This window comes from Musa acuminata, chromosome BXJ2-8 (genome assembly GCF_036884655.1).
Source record: "Musa acuminata AAA Group cultivar baxijiao chromosome BXJ2-8, Cavendish_Baxijiao_AAA, whole genome shotgun sequence".
Classification (NCBI taxonomy): Eukaryota; Viridiplantae; Streptophyta; class Magnoliopsida; order Zingiberales; family Musaceae; genus Musa; species Musa acuminata.
Window position 1 is genome coordinate 54,549,466 of NC_088345.1, and position 12,396 is coordinate 54,561,861.

Here is a 12,396-nt window from a genome sequence, read left to right on the forward strand (position 1 = left end):
CATTTTTCGGAGAGCATTCTTTTTAATCAGCCAGATTAATGCCCTTTTAAATTATGTTTTGCACATTTTAGTTTAAGGAATATTATATTTAGTAAAATAATTAAGGTTTATTTAACCTTAATGGTTTAGATCTTGGATCTCTTAAGTTTTTATGATTTACTCATATTTAAAATAATTTATATATTTTAAAAAATTTAATATATAATTTTTTTATCAGTTAATAAATATGAAAATTTATTTACATGGTATGTTAAATCATAATAAATTATTAATATAATGATATATGCAATTTAGATTTAAGATTTATTTTCTATGGTTCTAGTCATGAATCTCTTAAACCCTTATAATTTACTCATTTTTTAATTTTTTTTATATTTTAAAACTATAACATATAAGCTTCTATTTTATAGGTAAGATCTTGAATCATAATATAGGTGAGCCTTACGTTTATCAACTTAATATTATCGAGACAGGAGGATTTTATTTCTCCTAATATGATGTGTTATACACATACATATTCAATATATATCTATATCGTATGCAAATATATATACTTATCTCGTAGGTATATAAACTGCTAGTCAAAGGTGCCTTATAAACACGTGAGTGATGACACGTGTGATATGATACATTTTATTTATTTATTATATTATTTAGTATTTTATCACTTTATATTACTTATATATATATATATATATATATATATATATATATATATATATATATATATATATATATATATATATATATATATATATATTATGATGTCTATGGATTTGTGTAATGAGAATGGATCGTGATGAGATCACGATAATGAGCATAGAGATACCGACGAATCTAATCCATAATGGAACATGGAAGAACTCAACGATATGTGATATCTAAGAGCCTCTTCTATGCCAGGATGACTAAGGGATACTGGTTCAGAACCATATCTTAAAGAGAAATCGTACACAATTAGACATGGTGCGATCTATGATGAGCTTTGTCGACCTATCCATCTCATGGTGATAAGATCATGATAATGAGACCGATTCACCTTTAAACACATAACCTAAATAACCTTCGTCATAGGTTACTCAAAAAGGACAACGAGATAATCGGATAGACTAGTGTGTTATATACCCATCTATATGATAGAGGCAATTGGTCTCATAATTGCTCGTGTGGAGACACTAGGACTACAATATATATGCTCATTGGAGAATAAGTTCATTGATTGCTCCACTTATGGAATGTTAGATAGTTAATGATACCTTATTGTCAAACAACGATTTTGTTATCCTAATGGTGTATCTGATCCTTAGACTTAAGATACCAAGGATGTTTTGTATGAGTACTCTACTTTTTGATATCAGACTTATAGGTTTGAAAATTCTAGATCTAGCACAACCGATCATCGGGAGTGACAATCAAACTTACGCGGGCTATTGAGTGTCCATAGAGGATCATATGCTCTTGGTGTCATGAGAGAAATATCTCGTGTTCTTACTCAGACAAATCTCTAACCTCTTATGTGTTCTTCCTCAAACAAATCTCTAATCTAAGTCATTTGGATTGAGAGAAAAATAATTCTCCAAGAGAATTTGATTAGAGCGAGATTCGAGTAGAAACCGTATGGGTCTAATAGTACCATGCCCGATATATGATATCTGAGATATTAGATGGATAAGGGACTAAGGTTTATGATAAGTGAGGATAGACGGAAGAACTCATAATTAGCTCGATATTGAGCCTAGAGGGTCACACGCATATGGTACACATTGTGACGAATAAAAGTTTGGATATGAGATATCTATCGGAATCCCTATCTTATTGAAAATCCAATAAGCTCTTGAATTATTGGATCATGTGGATGAGATTCAATAAGAGTCAACGAAAGATTATTGGATAAAGATCCACTAATCTAAATGATTTGAATAGTTGGATAAAAATCCAATACCCAATATGATAGGACTGATAGGAAACCTCTATAAATATGAAAAAACCAAAAATCCATATAGTATAGGTTATACGTTATATTTTAAAAATAATTATTGTTGTAAGAAGCCTCTATGGGTATAGATGTTTTGCCACGCAACAATGTACTATTAAATCCGATCACACTAGGATTATTAGCACAAAAAAAAGCCTTATGCACAAAAAAAAAAAAAAGTATAGATTTAGGGCGAGAAAGAGCACTTATGCTACAAGCCAGCAAAAAAACTCACGATATCTAAGAAATGTGTTATATTTCACAAATAATTATCGTTGTGATACCCATACGACTTGAGGGCATTAAAAAAACTGAGCTCTTGGGACAACATTATGGAAATTTTTTATTTTCCCACGCCATGTCAAGCAACTTTAAATCTTAGCCTGAAAATCTCAAAGAAAAAGCATGTTTAAGGTGACAGAAGTGACAGCATTATCAATCACTCGATCTATTAAGTAAAATCCAACTCTAAAGAATGTATTTTCGTACATAATCCTGAATGGGAACCAGCCATACAAAATTTAGAGAGGATGTAGAATTCTATCAGCATTAAATTAAAACACTGCAACATATTTTTAACTAATAATAATATGCTTGTTGGTGGTAAAAGTTGAGCAGCCTGAACTACAATGATAGGCATTTAAGTAACAAGTGGAAGATTACAACAACATGGTGCCTAGGACATATTCCTGATATACAAGTAAATGACACGGATAAGAATGGATACAAGGTCTTAAATCTAAAAAACAAGTATACATTTCATGGCTCAGTTTTATTGGTCCTATTTACTAGAATATTTTGAATCTAACATTAATAGTGAAACAATAAATATCAACAATTGATATACAGAAGAAAATCTAAAAATGGAAAATTGAAATTGTCATGTATTTTAAGCACAGAACTTTTTCTAATTTCAAGGAGCATGATATGCAAAACCCAACTAATTTATACCTTTTGTTAGACTAATCATTAATCAAGGTTAAACTAATGACTAATGTTAGCCTTTTAATAACCGATGACTACGTTGCTTAGTGTTTGTAATGCCACTAACTCAATATACATATATGAATTAACCAAATCAAATCAATTTAATATTATTAAAGCCAATAGCATAATCAAAATTGAAAAACCAATAATTGCAAACATGAATCTGATTAGTAGATTGGAATTCCTAGATCACATCAGTCATGTCTCTTGCATATGGCTCACCTTTAAGCAATGTGGCCTGACATCCAAAACAGAGTCTAGAGACTAAACAATCCACCTCCGTCTTATAACAGCAGAAAACTTGATAAACCAAAAGCTGACTTTATGCGTATATATTCATATGTTAGGTGTAAAATTTCTCAAAGGTTGACATTTTATATGTATATTTGTATCTCAATATGATACGATGGTTGGAAATACAACGATTTATGTCGACGTTATATAAGCTTTGGCGCATATACTCAAAATCATCGATTGCTTTTCTCTTTCATTTCGTATATAAACATAACTAGTACCTACGTGAGCTCTGAATCTTGGGTAACAAGCGTAAAATACTATTCCATTGTCATGGCCTTAGCTGAAATTACCTAAGGCGTGAAGCACCATTGCGACAAAGACGCGAACTTAGCTTGTGTTGCCTAAGTCGCGAGGCACCCTTGCGGCAAAGACGCGAACTTAGCGTGCATTGCCTAAGTCGCGCTTCGCCCTTGTGATTTGTGTCTGTAAAGATCAGCCCACTTGCAACCTCTCGCAGGTCCCGAAAGACCTGTAAAAGGAGAAAGTTGATTAGTTCAAAGAACGAGCGACGGACAAGTCCCGACGTCTCGCGAAAAAGGAAAGCTTTACAAGCAATTCAGCGAGCACCTTACGTGGACAAGAGAAAAGAGGGAGAGGGGGAAAACAAGGACTTTAGAAGGTTAAACGAACAGCTGCAAGTCCACAAACAGCTGCTCATCGGGTGCCGGGCGTGACAACAAGTTCCCATCAAGGTAACGTGCGAACTTCCGAAAGATTGTTCAACGCTTGACACTATACCGAAGCCCCATCCAGCCCTGTGCCACTCGGGTGATTCCAAGGGGCTGAGATGGCTGATGTTTTGGCTGCAACAACGGGCTGCAGAAATCAGCCCGTGGCACGTGAAAACGGAGCCGTTTTGGGCTATTTTGGGGGCTATTTTGCTTGGTTCGGTGAGCGGTCACACTATAGCACTGCAACTTGTTTGAACTTATATTTTTACAAACAAAAGGACTCAAAACCAAGACAAAACATGCTGCCAAGTAGCTGTACATGTAGATGAGGGCGATGAACGGTTCATTGAACGGAGTTGTTGTGGGTGTGCGACGACTGTTCGTGACATTCTCCCCCACTTTAGCTGTCGATGCTTGTTGGTAGTTGTTGATAATTGTTTCTTCATATCATAGGGCATCTTCGGGCTCCCAGTTGGCTTCAGTTCAGGGAAGCTTTCGCCACTTCACCAAGTACTCGATCTGCTCAGCTCCATTGGTAGCTTTATCTTGCGATCCGCTAAAATGGTTTTAACTCGCTTCTCGTAAGAGACTCTAGTGGGGGGTAATCAAGTTGGAACATTTCGGGAAGCATCTAGCGGATCCGAGTGGTAGGCTTTTAGGTTGTTGGCATGAAAAACGTTGTGAATTTTGAACCACGCCGGCAGCTACAACTTATAGGAGACGTTGCCTACCCTGCTGATAATTGGAAAATGCCCTTCATACTTGCGCACCAATCCTTTGTGGACTTTGCTCCTAAAGAATTGGAGTGATGCTGGTTGGAGCTTTACTAATACCAAATCGCCGACCTTGAACTTTTGCGGTCGCCTTCCCAAGCCTGCCCACTTCTTCATCCTTTTTGCCGCCTTCTCCAAGTAAGCCCACGCAATATCTGCATTTCAGTGCCACTCCTTTGCGAAGTGGTAGGCTGACAGACTACTCCCAGCATACCCGATTGTTATGGTGTGAGGAGTTGACGGTTGTTGTCCTGTAATAATCTCGAAGGGGCTCTTGTAGGATGCAGAGCTCCGCTGCAAGTTGTAGGAGAATTGGGTAATGTCCAACAGCTTCACCCAATCTCGTTGGTTGGCACTCACGTAATGCCAATGATATTGCACCAGGAGCGAGTTTATCCTCTCGGTTTGGCCATCCGTTTGAGGGTGGAGGTTTATGGAGAAGTATAACTTGGATCCCAACAGTTTGAATAGCTCGATCCAGAATCGTCCTAGGAACCGAGCATCTCGATCACTGATGATATTGTGCGGGACTCCCCAATACTTCAGCACATCCTTCATCATCAGCTTGGCCGCCTCCTCTACTGAATAGTGTAGGGGAGCAGCAATAAAAGTTGCATACTTTGAAAATCGATCGACAACCATGAGTATCGATCCGAGTCTCCCTACTAGTGGCAAGCTTGATATGAAGTCCAAGGAAATACTCTCCCATGGCCTTTCTAGTACGGGCAATGGTTCCAAAAGTCCCACCGGCTTTTGCTGCTTCGCCTTGTCTTGTTGGCAAGTGAGGCACGTTTAAACATATTCCTCCACACCAGTCCCCATCTTCGGCTAGTAGAAGGCCTTTTCCATGAGAGCCAACGTTTGGTGAATACCTGGGCGTCCAGCCCAAAGGGAATCGTGACACTCTCTTAAGAGTTCACGCCTCAAATTGTCCACTCGAGGAATATAAACCCTATTCCCTTTTGTGTACACAAGTCCCTCCTGGACACAAAATCATTGTGCCTTGCCTTATTTGATGAGCTACATCAGGATAACTGCTTGGGGATCACTACTATACAGTCCATCCCTGATCCTAGAAAGGAAGTTGGAGTGCAACTAACTTGCTTGGCCTCTGCCCTCCAATTGTACGACATTCACGCGCTCCACTTTCTGACTCAATGCTTGCTTTGGGAAAAGTTTCTTCTACGTTTGGAAATAACTCAGAGTGATGTTGTTTGTCCTCAGCACAAATCGCGATCCGAGAAGGTAGTGTCGCCAAACTCGTAGATAGTGGACCACCGCTGTCATCTCCTTCTTGTGCATTAGATACCGTCGCTCAGTCTTGTTGAGCTTGCGACTCCCGTAGGCCACTGGATGACCCTCCTGCATGAGTACTCACCCAATAGCGAAGTCTAAAGCATCTGTATGGACTTCAAAAGGCTCTCCATAGTCTAGCAATTTGAGCACCGATTCTTCCAAAACAGCAGCCTTTAGATCTTGGAATGCAATTTCACATTTATCAAACCATTTCCAAGACTGCTCCTTCTTCAACAATTCCGTCAGTGGAGTTGCACGCTTCGAATATCACGCTATGAAGCATCGATAGTAGTTGACGAAACCAAGGAAGGATCTTAACTCTGGCACCTTCTTTGGAGTTCGCCATTCCGCAACCGCTTGAACCTTCGATTTATTTATCCGAATGGAGCCATCACCAATTCGATGCCCCAAGAATAAGATTTCTGTTTGAGCAAAGTAGCATTTCTCCCTTTTCACGAATAAAGTGTTCTCCCTGAGAACCTAGAAAATTATCCGAAGGTGCTCAAGATGCTCCTCCAGCGTTTGACTGTAGACGACGATATCATCCAAGTAGACAACCACGAACTTATCTAAGTACTCTTTGAATAGCTGGTTCATGAGAGTCCAGAATATGGCCGGAGCATTGGTTAAGCCGAAATGCATCACCAAGAACTCAAATGCTCCATACCTGGTCACACAGGTAGTCTTCGCTTCGTCGCCTTCAGCAATGCGCACTTGCCAATACCCCGATCGAAGGTCGAAAAAGTCCATGATGATCGAGATGGGATACTTGTTCTTCACCATCACTTTGTTGAGGGCTCGGTAATCGATGCATAGTCGGAAGCTCCCATCTTGTTTCTTTTGAAACAAAACTGGAGCTCTGAAGGGTGCTTTCGAATTGCGGATGAGACCACCGCTTAGCAGTTCACCTAACTGCTTTTTGAGTTCTGCCAACTCTGGCGGGGGCATGCGGTAGGGTGGTCTTGTTGGAGGCTTCATTCCTAGCTCCAACTCGATGTTATGATCCACGCCTCTGCATGGCGGAAGAGTCTTCGGTAACTTGGGGGGCATAAGGTCATTGAACTCTTTCAGGACATTCGCCACCATAGCAGGTTCATGAGTGGCCTTCTAGTCGAGTGGCTCTAGCTTCATAGTAGCCACGAATGTCAGTTCGCCTTTTCGTACCCCATTCTTCAGTTGTAATGCCGATATATGTTAGGGTTCCTCGGTTCCCCTCTGAGAGACGGGAACCACACAGGGGTCGTCACCGCCCATCACACATAGTGAGTTAAGGAACGACATTGGCACCAACTTTGCCGCGTGCATAAACTCCATTCCAAGAATCACTTGGAAATCATCTAGTGGCACCGCCATCATGTTTGTGCTCCCGCTCAATGCTCTGATCTTGATGGGAACTCCCTTTGCCAACCCGGATATTCGCCTAGCCTCTGAGTTCACTGCCTTCATTCGACTCGGGCTCTTCTCCAAGATCAACCCAAGTCGTTTTGCTTCTTGATCGACAATAAAATTGTGAGTAGCGCCCGTGTCCACCATTGCACGGGTCGTTTGGCCATTGAGTTTTATGTCTACGTACATCAGCTTGCCACTTCCTGCTTTTTGTAGCCTTGTCTTCGTGTTCTCCCCCACTTGACCCCGCATTGCGTTCAACAAACGCATCGTATCCATCCGGGGTCCTTGCGACTTCTCATCGTCGTTGCTAGCTTCAGAACTACTCGAACTAAGAGCGATAGCCTTGCCATTGTCCGATTTCGGGGGGTGAATGGAAGCTGTTAAAGCATTGAGTGCCTGTTTTTGTGGGCACTCCCTCACCATGTGCGGCCCTCTGCACAAGAAGCATCAGCCAGGTTTCGAGGCCTTGCCTTTCAGGCTTAGCCCTTTGTGGGAACTCTTCTTCTTTTGTTTGCCTCCGAACTCCTTCTCTCGAGAATATTTTAGAGGGTGATTGCTTGAAGATTGTTTCCTTCTTCCTAAGTTTTCGGAGGAAACAAAGTTGGTGAGCCTTTCTGCGGCAGCAATTGCCCCAATCAAATCGATGATATTCCTTCGATGTAGTTCTTATTGCGCCCATAGCTTCAAACCATCAAAGAAGCTGAACAGCTTATCCTTCTCGGACATGTCTTGGATGTCCAACATTAGCGCAGAAAATTGCTTCACGTAGTCTCGGACGGATGTATTTTGGTAGAGTTGTCTCAACTTCCTTCTTGCGACGAACTCGGTGTTCTCCAGTAGGAACTGAGTTCTCAACTCCTGCTTCAAGTCCTCCTATGTGTCAACTCGACATTGACCTTGTTGGATCTCCCAACGGGTTCTTCACCAAAGTTTTGTATCTCCATTCAGATAAATGGTTGCTGTGGAAACTTTGGTGCCTTCAGAATCAGGTCTCGTAGCTCGAAAGTATTGTTCTATGTCGAATAGAAAATTCTCGAGCTATTTGGTATCTCTGACCCCTCCATAACTCGATTTGTTATAAATTTCATCGCTTTAAAATCAATCCAACAAAAGAAGCATAATCTCATAGCAATGGTCATATCACAAGAATGGTCGAATTCAAGATATTCCAAATCGAGTAATGAAAAAAAGATGGAAAAGGTATTTCTTTCTTTTAGATTTTGGGAGGTCATGAATGAAATTATAAGAGTAGTAGAACCACTTTATATGGTCCTATGTAATGTCACGAATTTAGTTGATTTAGCTTAAGTCATGCGGCACGCTTGTGTATCCATCTACAAAGGTTAGTCTTCATAAAACCTCCAATGGTCCCTTAAGATCTATAAAAAGATAAAGAGTTAGAGAAAGCATTTCACTCGGGATCCGCAAGTAACCATTTCAGCAAACACTTTATAGCCAATATAAATTACAAACATAGACTTCAAAAGATCTGAATGGTTGCACAACAGAGGGTCCAAAATAGTCTATTATAGACTGAAATCCCTATAAGTGCCCACATGACACAACCTTCATTTACAAGCCTAAAACGACTACCAAAGCCAATCAAAATGGGGCTGCCAAGCCTACGGCCAACCTTTTTAAGCTGTGCAAAGCATAAACAAAGCTAAAGATACGGACATGTATGAACATTCCATCAAACATCCCGTTTACAACTTTATTTGTGACAATAAGGTCAATATAGATAAACGTTTATAGATAGTCAGTTTTTTCATATCTTTCTACTGATTTGTTCCTATAATAAATAAAACCAAAAGAGGAGGATCTTATTTCCTATCTTTTTGATTAGAGCAGCTAATTCAATCCATAATTCAATCCATATTTCTAACTTATGTGACTAAACTTGTAGGTGTCATGACTTATACATCAACAATGAACCATCAACTACCAAATGTCAACTTGATCTATATCTTTGGGGGATATTAAGATCATTGACAACAACCTTAGAGCTAGTTAAATTGTTCTAAACTTTGATTTGATTATACATTTTAATCAGAAAATTCACTAGAATGTCATAGATAAAATAATTATTATTAAATCAATTTATTGTTATCCCAATCTTAAATATAAATTGTGCTACAATGAAAAGCCAAGATTCCTAATAATCTTGTCTATATTAGGAAATCCGTACTGTGTAAACTATATATATTAGGTGACCAGAAACATTATAAACCTATAGGGATAAGTATAGCTCAGAAGATAATCAAGAAATCACGGAAAAAAAAAAACTATCACCTTGTAAATAATGATAGACAAATGATGAATGCTTAGTGCTTACATAAAGCATATATGAAAAATCACTGATATGTTACAATAGCATGACAAAAACTACTTTTAAAACGGTTGAGCCATCTTCCGTTAGATACCAAGAATATGAAAAAAACTCAAACAAAAGAGGCAGAAACTATACAATATTCTAAAGAGGAGATTATCTATTGGCCCTATTAAAGTAATAAAACTTTCCTTTTATCTAGAATATGAGTGAAAGAGAAACAAGCATTCAAGCAAATAATTCACAACAAAATGAAGCCAGTGAGAAATTAAAATTGATGGTGTCAAGAAGATGATTGGCATTCCCAACATTCCACCTAGAATTAGAGGATATAAGAAACAAACCATTCTATCAACATTTTCAACATCAATTTTGAAGATCACTTACAACAAAACAATCCGTAAAATAAAACAAGATCAAGTGATAGGGTTCTAAGCATGGTATGTGTTGAATCTCGTATTTTGATGATGAAACTGTTAGGATCAAGAGCACTAAAAGGGGGGGGGGGGGGGGGGGGGGGGGTGAATTAGTGCAGTTGAAATCTTTCAACGATAAAAACTAAGTTCGAACGATAAAAACGATTTCGGTATGAAAGCCGATTCTAAGATTACTTTAACTTAAGATCAAGCGAGATGGCGTTAAAGTCAATCTATGAAGGCAGTTTGCAGTTATGATGAAAACCAAAATGTAAACGCAAACTGAAATATGATGATCGTACGAAAAAACAGATTTACGTCTAAACACTGATTTGGAAAGTGCAAAGCTTAAAACCCGATCGTATATACGTAGAAAGCAGTAAGCTTTAGAGGAGGTTTGCAGTAAAGATAATATGCTCAAAGTAAATGCAAACCGAGATTTAGAGTGGTTCGGTCAATCTTGACCTACTCCACTTTTGGCTTCCTCCACCGACGATGTCACCGACGTCAACTAGAGGCCTTCCTTCAATAGGCGAAGGCCAACCACCCTTTTACAGTTTCACACCTTTTGACGGGCTTAGGAGACAACCCTTACAGAATTTTCTCTCCTCTCTTTACAACTCAGAACTTGGAAGAAAAGAGGGAGAAGAACTTTTGGCCTTTACAACAATTTTGAGCTCTAAGAATCACAGAAAAAGATCAAGATTTCGGTGTTGTTCTTGCCCTTTCAGTGCTGAATGGGTGGGATATTTATAGGCTCCAACCCAGTTCAAATTTGGAGCTCAAAACTGTCAATTCCCGGAATTCCGGGATCAGGCGGTTGCACCTCCTGACTGGAGCGGTTGCACCGCCTAGTAGAGCTCGAAGACTGAGCCTCTGGGCGGTACTACCTCCTGTCAGGGGCGGTTGCACCTCCTGCCAGAGCTCGAAGACCGAGCTCAGGCGGTTGCACCTCCTGACTGAGGCGGTTGAATCGCCTAGCAGAGCTCGAAGACTGAGCTCAGGCGGTGCCACCGCCTGGCTGGGGCGGTTGCACCTCCCAGTCTCACTCGGAGACTAAGCCCAGGCAGTGCAACCTCCTGCCTTGGGCGGTTCAACCGCCTGGCAGAAATCAGGGTCCGAATGGGTTGATCCATTCGGCCCAATTTGGGTTTTTCAGGGGCCCAATTGCCCTAAGATTAACTTAATGGGATCACCTCCCATTTTCAACTTAATCAATGTGCTAACTACGATTTTTCCTAAGACATTTACTGTAACTTGCTCCGGTGCATCAATCGCTTCTTCCGGCGAACTTCCGTCGATCATCCGATGAACCCTCGGTGATGCTCCTGCGGACTTCCGGCAAACTCCTGGACTTGCGACGATCCACTTGCGAGTTCCGACGAGCTTCTTTGGCAAACTCATGGACTTCTCGGATTTGTTCCCGAAGAAACTCCGATGACTGTCCGAACTTCCGTCGAACTCTCGAACTCCCAACGTGATCATTGTCTTGACTCCGGCGCAACTCTTGCTGCATGTCTTTCTTCTATCGTAGTTAATCCTGCACACTTAAAACAAAACTTCGATCGAGACAATTAATCCTAAGCAATTAACCAAGTTGTCCGGCATGTCATTGGTCCCTTGACGCTTCGTCCGATTCTTCGGCGCATCGTCCTCTCCTGCAGCCTATTGCCCAATCGAGCAGTTGACTCCGCAACTCCGATATCCTTGGCACAATACCCGCTCTTCTTGGCCCGATGCCCGAGTCCACGGCTCGAAGCCTTCTATCGATACGTCGATTGATCCACCGACCCGACGTCCAATCTTCTGACATGCTCTTCCGGCACAACATGATTTTCCTGCTTTAATTGTCTCATCTTGATCGAAGCATCCTGCGTCACTCAAAACGCAGATTAAATCATAAACATATATCAAGTAGTTTCATCATTAAAATACTAGATTCAACAGAAACCAATTGATAAGTGTTTATGATTTAATCTGCGTTTTGAGTGACCTAGGATGCTTCGATCAGTGAGAGACAATTAAAGCAGGAAAAATCATGTTGGGCCGAAGAAAAACATGTCAGAAGATTGAACGTCGGGCCGAAGGATCGATTGACGTATCGACAGAAGGCTTCGGGTCATGGATTCGGGCATCGGGCCAAGAAGAGCGTATATTGAGCCAAGGATATCAGAGTTGTGGAGTCAACTAGCTGATTGGGCAATAGGCCGCAAGAGAGAACGATGCGTCGAAGAATCGGATGAAGCGTCGATGGACCAATGAC